Genomic DNA, 16,841 nt, shown 5'->3' with positions numbered 1-16,841 from the left:
AACAAAGTACAAGACTTTTACATCTTTAGTATTCTAACCAGGGTTTATATCGAGTTGGAGTATTGCCTAAGGTGACCGCACTGACGGTTTGAAAATTTGATATGATTCAGTAAATGGATTTAATCAAATCTGTTTCCACTTGACTAGAACCTATTCTCGTCTGATACGGTACGGTTTGAAAATATCCAAAACAGGCTTCGTGGCTAAATTACAGAAGCTCCCTTGAATAATTCAAGAGCAGCGAAATGCGCCATGCAATCCCAAAGACGCAGTAGAAGTGCCCATCGACTGATAGCTCGACAGGAAAATGTAAGAATGATACAGTTAAGAAACCGCCAGATGGAGGCAGATGGGAGGAATCGTAAATTTCCCGTCGCTATAAGAGCGTAGTGGTTTTATGGGGTGTATGAAGTGCACGTCGGCGGTTCGGACCGGAATCTATCGCCGCACAAATGAACGATCCGCCCGGCCAGACTTACAACATGACGCTACACACCAAACTACCAGAACAAGTCATAAATAGCAATCAGCCAATTCTGGCCGTACTAAAATTTATCCCTGTCGTCGTGACTCCCTAATTTGCTTGCTTTGTCTGTTCATGACCGCTGTACATCACGTACTACAACCATTGATGCGAGGCGAGACCTCGTCTCAATTGCAATGTAATAGTTTCTCTTTGTTCGAGTTCAGAAACTGTTTCCAGAACGACGAAAATCAATGCAGCGGAATTATTTAACATTCATCATGGAAAACAGACCCTTCTCCGCCTGCCCGCAGTGGATCAACTTTATTACCGCTTTTAGGAACAAAGGCGTCTGGGATTTTTTATGTCCAGACCTGAGGCTGATTGCGACAGAGATATGCTATCTGAAGAAATGCTACGTGGTCTAATAAATAGGGGAGGGGCACGGGTGCCAATTCAGCGAATCCAATCTGCGACAAGCGATATTTTTTCCTGTCTATACTTGTAACACACAACTGAATATCCTTTTTTCTCCAAGACATCGCAAGATGTATGAAGAAAGGGCTTTCACGACCTTTGTTTCGTACGGATAAGGCATACAAATATCAGGATATTAGATACTTACATGACTTTTACATGATATTTCGATTTATACAAAGCGATACATGGCTGCCACCACGTATCTGAGATATTCAGAAACATATCCCGTGAGCCCTCGCGATGTTCCCATGTTACCTTGCGGTACATAAGAATCTCAAAAAGTAATGTCAAAAACGCTTTAAGCTGCATGCATGTGTCCTGCTATTCTTTTCTTTTTATTCTGGAATGGGAGGGTTGACTAACGCTAGGTCTCTCATGTATTTTCAATGTTCCATTGTAAAAGTGGCTGCGAGAATATAAGCTGTACCTAACTTGAGTTCGCACACTGTCCTTTTATTTGTATTGATTACTGTAATTCTGAATTTAAAAAAATGTCGAGGTGAAAATATGCCGCGGGATACTATGTGAAGTAATACCGTGTCGTGAGATCCCGTCCTGATATCTGATCTGGTGAGAAATCGCCAGGATTACATCGCCGAACGGAATTCCGCGCAAATTCATCATATGTGACCGTAAAATGAACGCAATGAATGCTGAACCCGATACTGGGTCGATCTACCTATCAATCTTTAAGTGTAACAAGTGCTGGTGCAAAAGGAGGACCTAAGTTTGAAATTTGCCAGATCCCTTTTTAACTCTCCCTTTAGACCCTGGCTCCCACCATGCCGAGAGACGATCCATGTTAGAAAATGTAAACAGTTTAACCAGCTCTTTGCCCCCCTCCCGAGAACAAATCGATACAAAAATAGCCCGATCCCCTATCTTACAAGTCTATTAAACAAATATGGCACATAGTAAATCTCCCATGACCGGCCCACCCAAGATCAGTTATCACGTAACATACTATATAATTAATAATTTTTACACTGATGATGTTGATATTGTAAATATTGTTAAGTTCATTTTACTCGCTTAATATTTAGTTGTCTATATGTTAAATGTGAAATACTCACTTGTCTAGTTGTGTATTTGTTAACTGTGCAATATTTGTTAACTGTGCAATATTTGTTAACTGTGCAATATTTGTTAACTGTGCAATATTTGTTTCTTTGTTTTTAAACTAGCATATAATTCAGCACTACTTATTAGTTGCGCTGCAACATGCTAGCGATTGTACTCTTTTATCTTCGATCAATCAATAAACAATTATTATTATTAAAAGTTTCGTTTTTTTAATGATTTCCTTTCTGATGCCACCAGGTGTCTGCCACTTAATAGTTCAACTGAGCGGTGACTTCTAAGGTATATTAGTGTATATTTCATGTATAATCAAGAAAGTCCGTCATAGTTATATAAATGTGTGGAGTATTATGTAAGGTTGTTCAGCACTTGCTCCCATACACTGGTTTGTAGCCTGATTGGTATGAGTATACATATAACGATATCATAGGGATTTTCTTCTTACAACCGGTAGCGTCTCTCACCTCCATACGTTTTGACGTCTTTCAGACTTGGCTACAACATCTTCCTCAGTGCTTCTGACTGGAGTACTGCTTCTCGCTGTTATATAGATGGGAACGAGGGGGGATACAAACATAGCCACGTTTGGGATTGTGCTCTCGCAGCAATAGCGCCACCTACATATAGCGGCGAGAACCAGTACTCCAGTCAGAGGCTCTGAGGAAAATGTCTGACAGAAACGTGAGAAACATTACCGGTTGTGTAAGAAGAAAATTCCTTTGTCCTACGTCCTACCACACTGACAATTATTTTCGGAAAGGAAAATTGGTGCTTCCCTGTTATCTCTAGAGCGTCTAGACAGTAATGATGTCCCGTTTTAGGATACTAGAGAGATATCGAGCGGGTTTAACCATGCAGATATGTTAATTGAAGATAGGTTTGACGATCGATATGTTTGACGCTGATGCGTCGCGACGTCTAATTGCTGCTCCCCTGGCCTTTGACACTCATCTAATGGGCTTAACGGAAGCGGAATGAGTGGGACGTCTGGACGAGTTACATGTACTACAAGGTACAGTACTGGGGTTAGTTACATTGGTCATTACGGAACGGTGTCCCAGGCTGTTCGTCTGCGCCTAACAAGATATATCGACAGCTGAGGACATGGTTTAATGATGTAGAATTGCCCGGGACATTGTATTATGTCGTAACACTGTGTGTTTGTTCATGTTTTCGAAAAATGTGACAAAATTGTACTCCATTTAGAACGAAGCATATGGGGCAAATATATATTGTGAGTTTTGATCAATTAAGTTCATGTAACCATAACACAAACATGTCGTTTTCAGATAGAATTCCGATCGGTACAAGATAGAAGAAACTTAAAACTCATATATTGAATGTCCATATTGAGTGCTTTAAATTGCATGTACTAGTAAAGTTGTGTATTCATGAGAGGGTAAATTCAGTTAATATTCTACTTCTTTTAATAAGCTGAGGATTTGCACCAGGGTGATGGAGGTTCATGTACACGTGATATTGTATCATAAAAATTGTTTAAAGTTAAAACTTTTATTGCAATACAAAAAAGCTTTCTACCAGTCACTCTGGTCTTCAGTCTACTCAAAAGCTCAAGGTGAGACCATTCTTTCTGTTGGAATAAATGTTATAACTTTAAACACACGTCATATTGTTGCAAACTTGCTGACATCGACCTTTTCCACACCCTACGATCCCCAAACTTCGACAGTTTAAAAGTCAAGAAATAATTGCTTAGTAGAAAAAAACAACAAAACTTTCCAGACGAGACAGGCTTGATCGACCTGGCGTTTTGATGAATCGATTCCGTTTAAAATCCGGACATAGACTCTTCTCTCTTGTCCCATTTGTCTCGACCTCTCGATCTGTGACCTAGAAAGGTAAAGGCATCGGTGGCCAGAACATCGATCTTAGTGTGCAATTCTGCTCGTTATCTAGACTTACTGATTGGAACACGTTTTCTAATCATGTTAGCGACGGTCAAACTCGGGAACTTTGCTACAGAAATCCGATTTCAATTTTATAACGCTTAATGGATTTTCATATGACATGTTCTGCTTGTCTTGAAATACAATCTAGCATTCCTATGTTAGCTGTCGGTTATTAACGGTATTGCTTATATTTATTACAAAACGTAATAAAGACATATTAATATCATTCAATATTGCATGAAATCGCCTTGGGCTAGATGTGCTTATCAAAATTTCCTTGATTATCACGGAATCAATATTTCCCAATCGCGATATTGTTTTTGTTATTGTAAATTGGTTAATAAATGGTTAATGCCCCGCCCCAAGGCATATATGATGAGATAATCCCTGGTCAGGTATAATAACCACCGAATAAACCACCAAGTGAGCGTGTTAGTGTCCCATCCCATCATAATGGTACTGTCCAAAAAAGTGGTCGGTTATTCTAATAACCGACCACTTTTGAGGTTACGGCCTGATAACCAATGGGAAATGGAGCCTTCTGATTGGTCGACGTCTCCTGCCTATATGATAATGTGTTAAACTGAATTGAAGACTTGGCTGCTTTATCATTACAGAGGCTGTGTTCTGACGGTGTTTGATTGATGGTAATAACCTGTACTGGCAGGAAAAGGGCAGGAGCTTTCCCAAACCCGAAGTTATTACCCGAACAGTTATTACCTCAAATACAACATGACAACAAGTTAATAAACAAACATATCACTAGACAAATAACAAATGACTAACATAACTGAAATATTGAATTCTTACGCATACATCCATCTAAAAGCAGCACAGGAAATATCAAAAGCAACTTTAGATTTCCCATGATGATGATATTACCATGTCTACTTTGAATAATTTGTTTACAAAATCATGAGAAGAAAATAATGTGTTTACGAAAAAGGAGAAAATATATGGAGTAATTATCATATACCGTAACAATATGTATCAAAATCACTGCTGTTTACGGAGATAAAAATAGAAAAATCGTGACTATGAATATCATTAAAGTCGCTATATCGTATATTTGAAGAGCAGAGTTTTTGGGGGTCTATTAATTCTGATCTTTCTGTTTTAGCAGATATAGGTTAGATTAAGGAAGACTTTCGGCGTGCCTTTCCATGGGTCTTCAAAATGTACGGCCTCCACTCAGGCTTAACTGACCTTCTAGCATGTCCGAATGACAACCACTCACCCACGCAGCCGGGAAACATAATTACTAAAACTTTCCCCAATCTCACAGAGAAGGGCAAACGGCACGTTGATACTTAAAGCCATAACACAGAGATACGGTCCGGTTTAAATTGACTGGGCTTGAAGCTGTGCCGGGCAAATTCTAACGGACGGGAGGTCGCTAACCTGCTTTCGTCAGCGGTGATTGGATTTCTTTATCGCCCCTTTGGCTATTAATCAAATCTCCCGTTCCCCAAGCAAGAAAAGGTCGTTGTCGTCTTAGGAAATCCCTCCTCTAACGTGTCACAGGGATTTCCTCCAAGAAAACGGATTCTTCGGAGAGGAAATCGCTATGGGGTGATTAGCGTTTAGATTAACTATTGACTTTCTTTCAGGTTGGAAAATGGGGGTGACCGTTGTACGGTTGTAATCGAAATCACCCCACCGTGTGAAGGCGCCAAATTCGTCACAATGTGGTCTCCTCAGAGGTTTCGAAGATTGAGGTGGACGAGAGACGGATATTTCTGATATCTGCCTGTCTTTTGTCGCAATTTCTAATCTTCTTACTATTAGTAGCAGAATATTTGTAGGTTTCTACAACAGTAATAGAAGCGTATGTGGGGTCATGTGGTGTAACGGCAGAGTGTTCGACTCGGAACCAAGAGCTCGAGGTCACGGGTTCGATCCCTGCCATGAAAAAGTAGAAATTGGCCAAATTGGCAGATGATATGCCATGGGAGTTGGTCCGCGCTAAGGGAACAGCTTGATGCGGTAAAAGAGCGTTAAAGTAGCATAAAGGCTTTGTTTGAAACAAAATTATTATTTTTTTTACCAACCATTTATAGACATTGACAAACAGTAATAAATACCTAGACCCATACAGTCTATGACTTTAAAGAATTACGAAATTCGACATTGAACATGTATCCTCTTAATTGCCACTTTAAACTTCTTTGCTTCCTATCATAAACAGAACGATACGACACATTGCACAAGGAAATGGGATGAAAATGAACGCAAATCTGTGAGAAGTGGTATCAATGCGTAAATTCCCGGAAGAAACAGCATGCCCAAATATGGCCGTGAGAACCGAAACCCGGGTCTGATTGCTACAAGGAGTTTGGGACGATAGTTCCGGCAGGAAGAGTGATTGATTCAGTCTTTGATTCGACATCAAAAACGCGTGCTCAGCACTCACGGGAGAGTGACACTCCTTCGCGGCAGAACTAATTTGTCCGGCAAATCGATAGCAATTAAAGTAAGAGAGATTCTTTTGATACCCTCACAAATATAGAAACGTAATGGTTAAATCATTAAGGGAGACAGGTTCAGGCCTCGGCCTCATTTCACAAATTGCCGCCGGTAGAACGGTCTGTTGATGTACGGCCACTTAGGCTTTGTTTAATATAAAACATTGCAGGCACCGTGCAGGTACCAATAGAAAATGGCAACACGTGCATTTAATATTCATTACCGATATGATTAACATGATTATGGCTATGGCATGATAACGCTGTTGCTATCTGTCTAATAAATCAGAAAGTTATTCGATGAAGATTAATTTGTGATGAAGATAAAATATCATCTACTTGAAATGTAATGTCTTAATTCCTGATAATAACCAAAAATACGAGACGTATACGTAGCAAGAATGCCAACTGATACGTAGTAAAGTAAACTAACAACTTTAACGAACAATTCTGCCGTTATTTACTATATTACTAATAGGAGATTCGTTTAGAGAGAGAGAGAGAGAATGGTTTATTCAACAACAAAAACCCTTGCAGCAAAAATGCTGAATTGCGGTTTTTTTCACTAAAATCGTATGCTTATCAGCATTATGCATTACAAATATATATAACAAAGACATAAATCACTATGAAACTAAATAAAATCACTATCATCACGACTTAAAGTTCTTCTACTTTAACTGTCATCCAGCAGACGGACACAATAGGGTAGTGTACTGTTTAACATGCGTTTATTGGATTATGGTATTGAAGTTTATTTTGCCTGAGGCGTGCAATGTATACAAGATACAAAAAGAGATACAAGTGACTATTATTTCAAAATACAATCTAAACTTTTTGGGTCTTACTTCTTTTTTAAAGTATATAACTGTTTCCTTTCTATCAAATGCTCGTAAGGGGTACCAAGAAGTTGTTTTTTCTTTGTTTGAAAAAGACTTACAGGTATCGTGGATGCCAATGCCAATAACTTGATCAAATTGGAAAAAAACCTTCACTCCCAATCAATCACTTTCCCAGCCTATTTGAGACCTCTGCAAGCTGCTATGTGTTAAATCTTGCCAGATTGCCAATGTGTCAGCAAGTAACCGTTAGGCAAAAAAACGGGCGAAAAAACGGCCTGAAGTAAACTTCGAAACAGACTTGATTGAAGAATCCTGTCAAACAATATCACCTCTTAGACCACATTACCAGTAATCATGGCCGATTAGACTTAGTAATCAAGAAAATTAAGAGTTATTAAGACTGTGTACTTCATTTGCAAATTGTCCGCAAGTAACCGTGATCCGAAGCCATCTTCAATGTAGACTTCATTGAAGAATCTGGTCAACAGTGTCACCATTCTGAACCTCTTCCCCCGTAATCATGTACTGGTCGATTGATTAGAGTTAGTTGATTAAGAGTTAACGACGAATGGAGCATACCAAACACGGAAAATACCATTCTAATTCTGAACACGCATCGGCAGCCTCACAGCGATTTTATATAACGATTCACGCCCCTTCAAATTGGAAGGAGTCAAAACTACTTAGTACTTACAGAGTAAGTCAACTCAGCAACATGGACGATCTATGTTAGCAGGGAATAAAGAAAACTAATTCTACAGCTCTCCCATCATCAATTATGTGAAATAAAATAATAAAACAAGCTCTGGGAGGAACTAATCGTATTAAACTCCATTTTCCTTGTGGAAATGTCAAAATCCCTCGTGCTGTTCTCAATGCTCATGTGTTTTGTTCATTCCTTTGAAAAAAGCTCATTGTTATTCACACGACGGACGACCACCTTGCTAGTAGCTATTCATTGTTTTACTAGTTATCGTTAGTCACACATCATTAAGTTTTTATGACAAATTGACATCGTAAATTAGAATCATAAAGATACAATTGATTTACATCTGCATATATAATGTTCAAAAGGGGTAGACCCAAAACAATCTAAGAGGACCAACAATAAAACACTATCTTGGCACCCTTTCTACATTTTGAGAAGATCTCAGCTATGAGAAATAAGTTGGCTTTATTTGATTGTACTTGAAGCTGGGCTGGGTAAATTCTAACGGACGGGAGGTCTCTAACCTGCTCTCGTCAGTGGCGATTGGATTCCGTTATCACTGCTACTCCTATTAACCGGGGTCCTAATTCTAATACTCGTCACAAAAATTCGTTCTAGCAAAGGAATTATGTCAAGAAGAATTCCGTCACGTTGCTAAGCGTAAAGACTAATTATTGAGTTCCTTTCATGCACTTCCAGATGCGGTAACCGCGACTGGCCTCTGCCATTTTCAACTTTGCTCATATAAACCCCCTGTAATTCGTATGACGTCCGTGTCAATGCTTTTACTGACTGTCTTCCAACATTTCCTCCCTGTACTTTTTCCACCCGTTCAAAGACATGAGTATTGTTACAGGGTATTCTGGGTTTGGATGTTGCGCTACATCAATAAAAGTCTCAGGGACGTATAAGGTAATGTGGTAACCTTTGACCCCTGTAGCTGTGCAAAATACTTTCTACCTAGCAACGAGCCGTTCTAAACTTTAAATTTTAAACTTCAAATTTTCTTGCACTGTCAAGACAGACGGCTAATCTAATGGACAGTTAAAGCAAGGAGGTTCAATACAATACAATAGGAGCTCAAACAGGAAAATTCCCGCCTGCTAAAAGGTCATGTCACATTCAACTTTGACCCCTGGATGGTAGAGGTCACTCAATATAAGCCTGATTACTCACTGATTGTGCCACTGTGTCAGTGTACACTGTTGAAGCACGTTGAACTCGGAAATATTTCACACTTTACAAAAAAAAGTAAAATGTATTGGATTACATTTCATTTGGCACCCACCAAAATACAATCCCAAACGTACATTTAAACGTTATTTCTGGAAAATTTCTGGCTGCTAAAAATAGGTCACTACGGTTATAACGTTATAACCTAATGTAGTTAGCAAATAGTGCATGTAATCCCGCTCCTCCGTTTGCCAGTGCCAATTAAAAGTAATTCGGCAGGAGTCAACTTGTTTGCAATTGAAGGGCAAGGCTTCTATGTAATTTGTACGTGACAAGAATATTTCAAGATATCGTGAGGCATCAACTCAAGCTTTGGGTGGCTTTGCAACTGATCATTAATTAGGAGGACATAATGGTTCGTGTCTGTGTGTCCAGATTAAGCTGATACTTTCACGTGTATACATGGTAAGTGCTGTACTGACCTTTATTATAATGTCAGTTTTCATTACCTGTAAACAACACTCCGGGGCCATCACTAATAAAAAATGTAGAAAATGCATCTAGTTTATAGTGAAGGTTGGTTTGAGCTAAACCATGGAATACAAAAAGGTAATAGTTTCATGAGACTTATTTGCGCCCCGGTTTCATTTCGCAAATTCATACCTCCTTAAAATGATCTGCCCAATGTATTGAGTGTGCCATTGCTAATAATCTCTGTTTATGTAAAATATCCAATGCATAAGCTACATCTTCCTCAGCACTTGCACTCCATACCATATACCTGATATGCATGTAAGTGTCATACATTAAATATACAATCATAATTACCCCTTGTGGATTATTGTTTTATAATTCCATAACAACTAAGCCTGAAACATATTAGCCTATGTCATCGTGCCATGGGTCACACAGACACATAAGGCCGGTTTTATAGGCATGGCACAGTAAAGGTCCCATCTCACCTCAATTTTGCAAAGGTTAATTGGTTTAAATGGATTGCTTGCCGATTAAAAAGACAATCTACACAATCATATACTAACATGGAACATGATTAGTCCCCTGTCCCGCTTTCATCTTGTATGTTGTAGAATATAATAAAGCCATTACTATATAGGATACGAAAATAGTAAATGGTCTAGTGGTGGTAGGACCAGCAATATATGAATTCATCAAGTAAAGTGAGGTTTACAATCAGCAAATTTTACAATTACGCAACATTGTTGCCAGTTACGTGAAGAATATGGTGGTACGTTGCATTTTGGGTACCAACGGTAAAAAAAATTATTCTACCTCAGACTCAGTATAGTAAGATCAGCAACTGGTTTTACGTATAAGGGCGTCTAAAAATACCAATTTTACCTTGTTCACTTTCACATAAACATCACCAATGTTCCATTAAACTGTACATCTAATACCAGTGCCCTTGGCCGCCATTTTATAGGGCCATACCTTCCAACAGAATCATATATCCACTAATTCCTGTAGGATAAAGATTATACAATGGGTAGTTGCCGTGAAAGTAAATTTTTCAAGCGTACAAGGACTTTTCCTACCCTCCTAACCTTATAAATATGAATAATTACGATCAATATAACCAACATATATGTGTTGCCTTCTGGCATACACTACTGAAGATGTGTCGTCAAACTATTAGGTATTATAATGTTGCGTAATCAAAGGACGTCACTTCAGTGATAGTTCAAAAAACTTCTTCCGCTTGCAATTGCTAGATGATTTTTTTAATAGTAAACCAATCTTTATGTCATTTAGTAAGATTAGTATCTGTAATTTGGATGATTTCACGCGGCCTGGACATGCCCAGGGGAGCCAGGTATTTAATAAACTGGTATATACCTGAGGATATTTTCGCCTTGATGGCATTACACACTCCAGTGCCTAACAGCACCAAATTAACAAAGTAATACTCAGTAGCTTTCATGACATTTTATGAAACGGTGAGGGGAAATTGTGTATTTGCATCGGGACTGCCAAGGCACGATGGTAGATGCCGGCTCAGAAAGCAGCAAAAGCCAGTCACTGGAGCAAATATGTTAGTTCTTAAGCGGTTTACTCAGTCTTTTATCAGCAAAGAATCTATTTTTCCCTATTAATCCCTATTCCTATCGCGCACTGGTGCAATGGCCATGTGGGTAGAGTGTTCGCCGGTCGTGGGTTCGATCCCCGGCCGAGTCATACCAAAGACTTTAAAACTGGTACATACTGCTTTCTCTGCTCAGCACTCAGCATTTGAGAAAGAGTATGGAAGTTATATATAAAAACACACCACTACCAGTGGACTAGTCCCCTGCTGTCGTAAGTGCACAACTGTGTGGCCCAAGGACTACGAAACGGAGATGGGCGCCTCCATATACGACCGTCCTAATGGTTGCTGGAGGGCTTTAACTCTGACTATTCCTATCACAAAGGAGTAATCAATAAGCATCACACTACTACACCATCCCATCATTCTTTCACATGGCTGGTACGCTGCCAGCCTGTATCTAATTTTGGTACACACACACGGTACAAAGCTTCTCGTGCTCCGCAGGAGGATTTCACATGCATGCTGTAATTTCATTTCGCAACCTTTGATCCAATATCTAGCTTATATCTCGCTCGCTGTCACGACTGTAAGAAAAGACTTACAGCGAAGCTTGCTGTAAACAGTTAGACGTCCACAAGGGAAATCAGAGGGGGTATTTAAGCCCCGGTGCTCACACAAGCACTAGGATTAGTTCGTTTGTTGTTGCTGAGAACTTATGTATCGTACCCAACCGCATAGATCATTGAACTTCAGCTGTGTGGCATAATACTGATCATGATGTAGGATGTGCTATACAGGAACGCTGTAGAACCCTTGTGACTGATACACTATATATATGAACAAGCTGCTGGGGGCCTTAACTCACGGGACTTCTTCCCGAGCACAAGAGCTACCTACCATCTAAAATTCATGACCCTAGCATGTCTGCTGCAGTACCAAGGGAATCTACTAGGGGGCCCTGAATCTAATCATTTCCAGTTTTTGTCACAACCTACCAATTCACCAAGTATAAAATCAATCCATCCACTGATCCAGCCGTTCTTGACCAACAGACAGACATACAGTCACAACTGAAAGCATAACCTCCCTGACATTTCATGGAGGTAATAAGTTAACCGCTTTTATTATCGACGACGCAGTGTATTCGTAAAGAACACCACAGTTAACATAAATCTTGAATATTGTTTGCATTTTTCTGCGCCTACGGTCCAGCTGTGGGTGGGCGTGTAATCAAAAAAGATTAATATGGGGCCTGATACATGTCATCACGACATAGCACAAGCTTTCAGGACAGAATAAAAACTGAGTGTTATGCATAAAATCCATTAGGTAGTGTAGCTAAGAACCTAGTAACTTATATATTGATTTGCCAACCTGATGAAACTATCTACGGATGGAGTTATTGATGCAAAGGTACTAGGTAGTAACGTGCATTTCAAGAGGTGTATGGCTGCCTGTTATTTATAATGTCCTTTTACTATTACCTTGAAGTTCTTACCCCTGTACCCAGTCAACTGAATAGCATTCTACCTGTCAATGTTGTGCTGTAGGGCCATTTCTATTATGGGCTTATACACGGTAGTGTTTCCATATACCCGGGTGTAAAACACACCGTTCTTGTCACCTGAAAGAGAAATATGCACTTTAAAACATTTCCTACCAAGTCTAACAAAATTGGAGATAACCTTACAACTTGTACATGACATAATGAGGTAAAAATATTGAGAACTCAAGTTTCCAAGTGAATGGGCGGACCATAATAGACATAATATTCTAACATGATATGGGGAGGGGGGTCCTGTCGTCAACGAGTATTCTGCAGTAATTTTGGGACATGGCCACATGCTATAATCCAAACTTGACTAATAAACACATCCCCGCCCCTAAACATACCAAACCCCATACTTACGCTGTCAAGAAGGACCTCTAAACGGACATTTAAAACTTGTGACAGGAAAAATTCCCGCCACACTAAAAAAAATTTCACCTTTGACCCATGGCGTTAGAGGTCACAAGTCATGAACCTGATTATCCAACTTGTCTCTTGTGATAACCAGTGTCGAAACATGCTAACTTTATGTGGCATTATTTTCTCTATCAACGTAAAATGTCTGAGTACTCTATCTAAGCCAGCTATCTCTGTTTTGTGTCAGAATTGAGACTCGCTTGTTCGAGCAAATATATAAAAAGGTTTCCCATTTGCAAAGCATTTAATGCATAATATTTACTTTTGCATATGGTCTGCTCTGTTAAATTCTTACTCAAACACATTCATATATATGGTCAGACATGAGTTTAAATCCCTCCTGCTATAAAATTGCAACATGATGTAACCCGACACAAGCTACCATGGTGACAGACGTCTGGTTCAGGCCATTGGTTTGTAGAAGGATATGAGAAGAAAACATAAAAAGCAACACATCAGAAAGCCTTTTCGGATGGTATTGGGCCACGATGATGAATTGCTGGATTCAGGTCTGGTTTTCAGAATTTGTATTCGTCGCCACATCTTTGACGTACTGTGCAAGTCTTCCACCCATCATGATTCCAGGGATTGGATTCGTCTGTAACGAGCAGGTAGTGAGCCATTGACCCAAAACCGACCTGAGATATTGGATTGATGAAACTCATGAGCAGTCGAAATGAGTCTGGGGACCAGACAATGGAAGATCCACCGATTGACAAAGTGGAACTTTCAAGACAAGGAAAAAGTTTCCGCTGAAGTAGCTCTTTTTGACAGAATCGGGTCACCTTTACACTTGATAAGACGAGTTAGATCCATGGAAGATCATCCGCAGGAAAGATTGTGTGTGCCAAATTGAAAATAGCCAATGGCCTCAATGCCCTTCAAAGTTAATCAATCAAAATACACGAAGTTACTAGCATTCTTGCGAGTATGCGCTATGCAGAACCCCCAGGCATACATTGTGTAACTCTGCCGCGCCGATGGTTTCCGGTTTTGCCACAAAGTACCGATGTCCGGAGCATCATATACACGTTTCCTATATTTTTCCCTTAATAATAATAATTGACCACACTTTTCTTATTTCATCATCTCTGGCATGTGATTACTTCCTTACGGGTTATCCTCAAAGACCAGAATCTGTCCCCCGTCTTCAAATGTGCTTACTAATGAAATCTGCCAGACGTGTCCGTGTTCTAAAAGTGTTGGCTTGTTCGGGCAGTGTTACCGCTTTGGGACTCGTCTCGGCGGCCGTGCACAGAGATAAGTCCAGAGGTGGCGACCCTACGTGCTAACCGGTACCGAGAACGTGACTGACGAACAGAGATAGAAATGAACCGCTGGAGTTTTGTATGGAAGACACTTGCTGACCTTGAACCTGGGTCCCATCTTCCACCCTTTGACTAAATTTAGGAATATCATCAACCAGGAGCGTGACTGGCAATGTCACCAACGCGTTCCACTACGACTAAGGCACATCTGAACGCCATGGGCATACATGTATTCTCAGTAATGCCACTCTGGTTCCAGTGTTTTGCGTTTTCAGGTAAGGCCGCAGCAAGTAATATTTCTGGATGCGCCCGCATTAATTTTCGCCTGACTTTGAAAATAAAACAAGAAATTTTGTTGTCCTCATGGTCAACATGCCGAAAATGGGCAAAAAGATGTCTTTTGCCATGCTGGAACATGGCAGATAAATAACAAAACATGATGGAAAACTTTAATTTTTCAAAGATGATTCAGGTAAAATGGATTTTGTAATAGTTGGCAGTGAACTTAGCACCATATACTTTTAGGTATAATTTCTTGTTTAACAAGGTCTATGATATCAAAATTGGAAAATATAGGAATCTCTTTTCCTGGCCCACCTTGTTTTTTCTCGCCTTATCGCATTGGATTTGCAGTCTGAAGATGATGGCATAAATAAAATTTACTTGCTGTTGCCTAATAAAGTAAAAATTACCACCAGAACCGTCACGACGGCTAAAGAGAATATAAGTAAAGCGTGCTACACAATAACCGTAATATCTGCATATAGTGCATTACGCCGGAAGTCGATTGCTGCGCAGCAATTATGATTTGGCACTTCAATGGTACCGGCGTCTTTTATTTGTTCCATTAGTCTCGCTTTATCAATTGTGCAGCTCGTTAATGACTGCACAAAACTCAGACACCAGACGAATGAACGCCAGCATTTTGGGCATATCAGCTCTGGCAAGACCTATAGTTTTTACATGTTATCATTTATCTTATATCGCCCATTTTTCTTGTTGTTGTTTTGTTATTATTATTTACCATTGCATGTACACTTCTTTGTCAGTGGTGGGGCTAAGATTAGCAAGCTGCTAGAGTTGCCCACCACTGTTTCCTGTCTGTTTCTATGTTGCTTGATATAATTAAAAAGACTCATGGTTTTATGGTTGCATAAAACGTGGAATACATTTTAGTTTTGTGATGCTGAAACCCAAGGGGCACTGGTAGCCCGACCCCTTTTTACGGAAGGATTTTTACAAAAGCGTGTCAAATTCCTGCGACAAACTCAACAGATTTGTATCAATTGTTGTCGAACGACCTGGACCCGAACCGGCAGACTTTTAGGCTTCTGGATCAACAGATGGGAATCGATACGTTTTCGGTGGAGAAGGGAAGACAGTGTTCATAAAACATGAACGATGTGAAGGATTATCGATAAATCACTCGTCACAGAAGCACTAAAGGTGCCAGTGTTTAATCTGTGGGCTGCAGACTATGAGAAATGTTCCACTCCATCAAAGTAGCTGCTGGAATATGTATGTATACTTCCGTCTTCCTGTGTAAAAGAAGACTGCCTGTTTTCTAATGAGAACCTAACTAATAGGATGAGACATCGCAATGAGAAAAAATAGCAATAGGACAAAATTTCATCAATCTTCAAAGTTTTTCATAGTCACATACATTTATTTATAGATATAACAATTTACAGTAATGTTTATTGATGATATTCATGTTATATATACGTGTCAAAACGTAGTTAAGGTGAATTTGCATTTTAGGTTGGAAGAAATCTTCTAAATATTTTCACTATTAAATGGAGAATGCACCATGATAATTCTTTTTCACATCATTTATTACATGATTGTTTGGAATGATGAGATTTGTTTCCAAACTATCTTCGCGTTGTAAACGTTCTTGACATCTGAAAGGGACAATGTGGGTTAAATAACAATTAGAGAAGATTGTCTATTCGGCGGCCAATGAACCTGTAGTTTTCATTGTGACTCAATCAGGTTACGTCATCCGTTACAACAGTTATTGAGGATGTTGCTTCCATGCCCATTGAAAGATCGGCTCGTAATGATCACATCAATCATCTGGACAGTCGTCGAAGATTACAATTATTTGGAATCTGCTGAACGGCCTGATTCTGTCTGCAGATTACAATTATCCACCATGAATGTTTTAACGGTTAATGCCTTAAATCTGCAGTCTTTCTACTTTTATTTATTACTTTAACCATTTGTTTGTGCTCCATATATATATAGACTGAGACATCTGCTCGGTAATTACTTCCCAAACACGTCTATTAAGACATTTTTTATTTCTTCTTTCGAAATGTCATTCGATCATAATTACCATATATCATAGCACATCTTGCTTAAGGAATGAGACTTGGTTGCCAGAAATAACAACGGAAAAACATTGAAAGTTTCAATGTTTATTTGTTTAATGTCAT

At 39.4% G+C, this 16,841-nt stretch overlaps 1 protein-coding gene across 6 annotated transcripts in view; it reads right to left on the bottom strand.

The window, feature by feature from the left end:
- The window catches only part of LOC109486272 (glutamate receptor ionotropic, delta-2-like), a 64,241-nt gene that overhangs the window by 32,031 nt on the left and 15,369 nt on the right, over positions 1-16,841 (bottom strand). Inside the window, exon 1 of one of the 6 annotated variants that reach the window (XM_019790056.1) lies at positions 12,697-12,754. The exons of 4 other annotated variants lie outside the window; for them this stretch is intronic. The gene's annotated coding sequence lies outside the window, so the exon portion shown is untranslated. Of the gene's footprint in view, positions 1-3,786; positions 3,868-12,696; positions 12,755-16,841 lie in introns of those variants that run through there. One more of the 6 variants, XM_019790058.1, reaches the window with a different exon arrangement.

Source organism: Branchiostoma belcheri, unplaced genomic scaffold (genome assembly GCF_001625305.1).
Source record: "Branchiostoma belcheri isolate BF01 breed outbred unplaced genomic scaffold, Haploidv18h27 scaffold8, whole genome shotgun sequence".
In the NCBI taxonomy this organism is placed as follows: Eukaryota; Metazoa; Chordata; class Leptocardii; order Amphioxiformes; family Branchiostomatidae; genus Branchiostoma; species Branchiostoma belcheri.
Note: the sequence above shows the minus strand (reverse complement) of the source record. Positions and strands in the feature narration are given on the sequence as shown.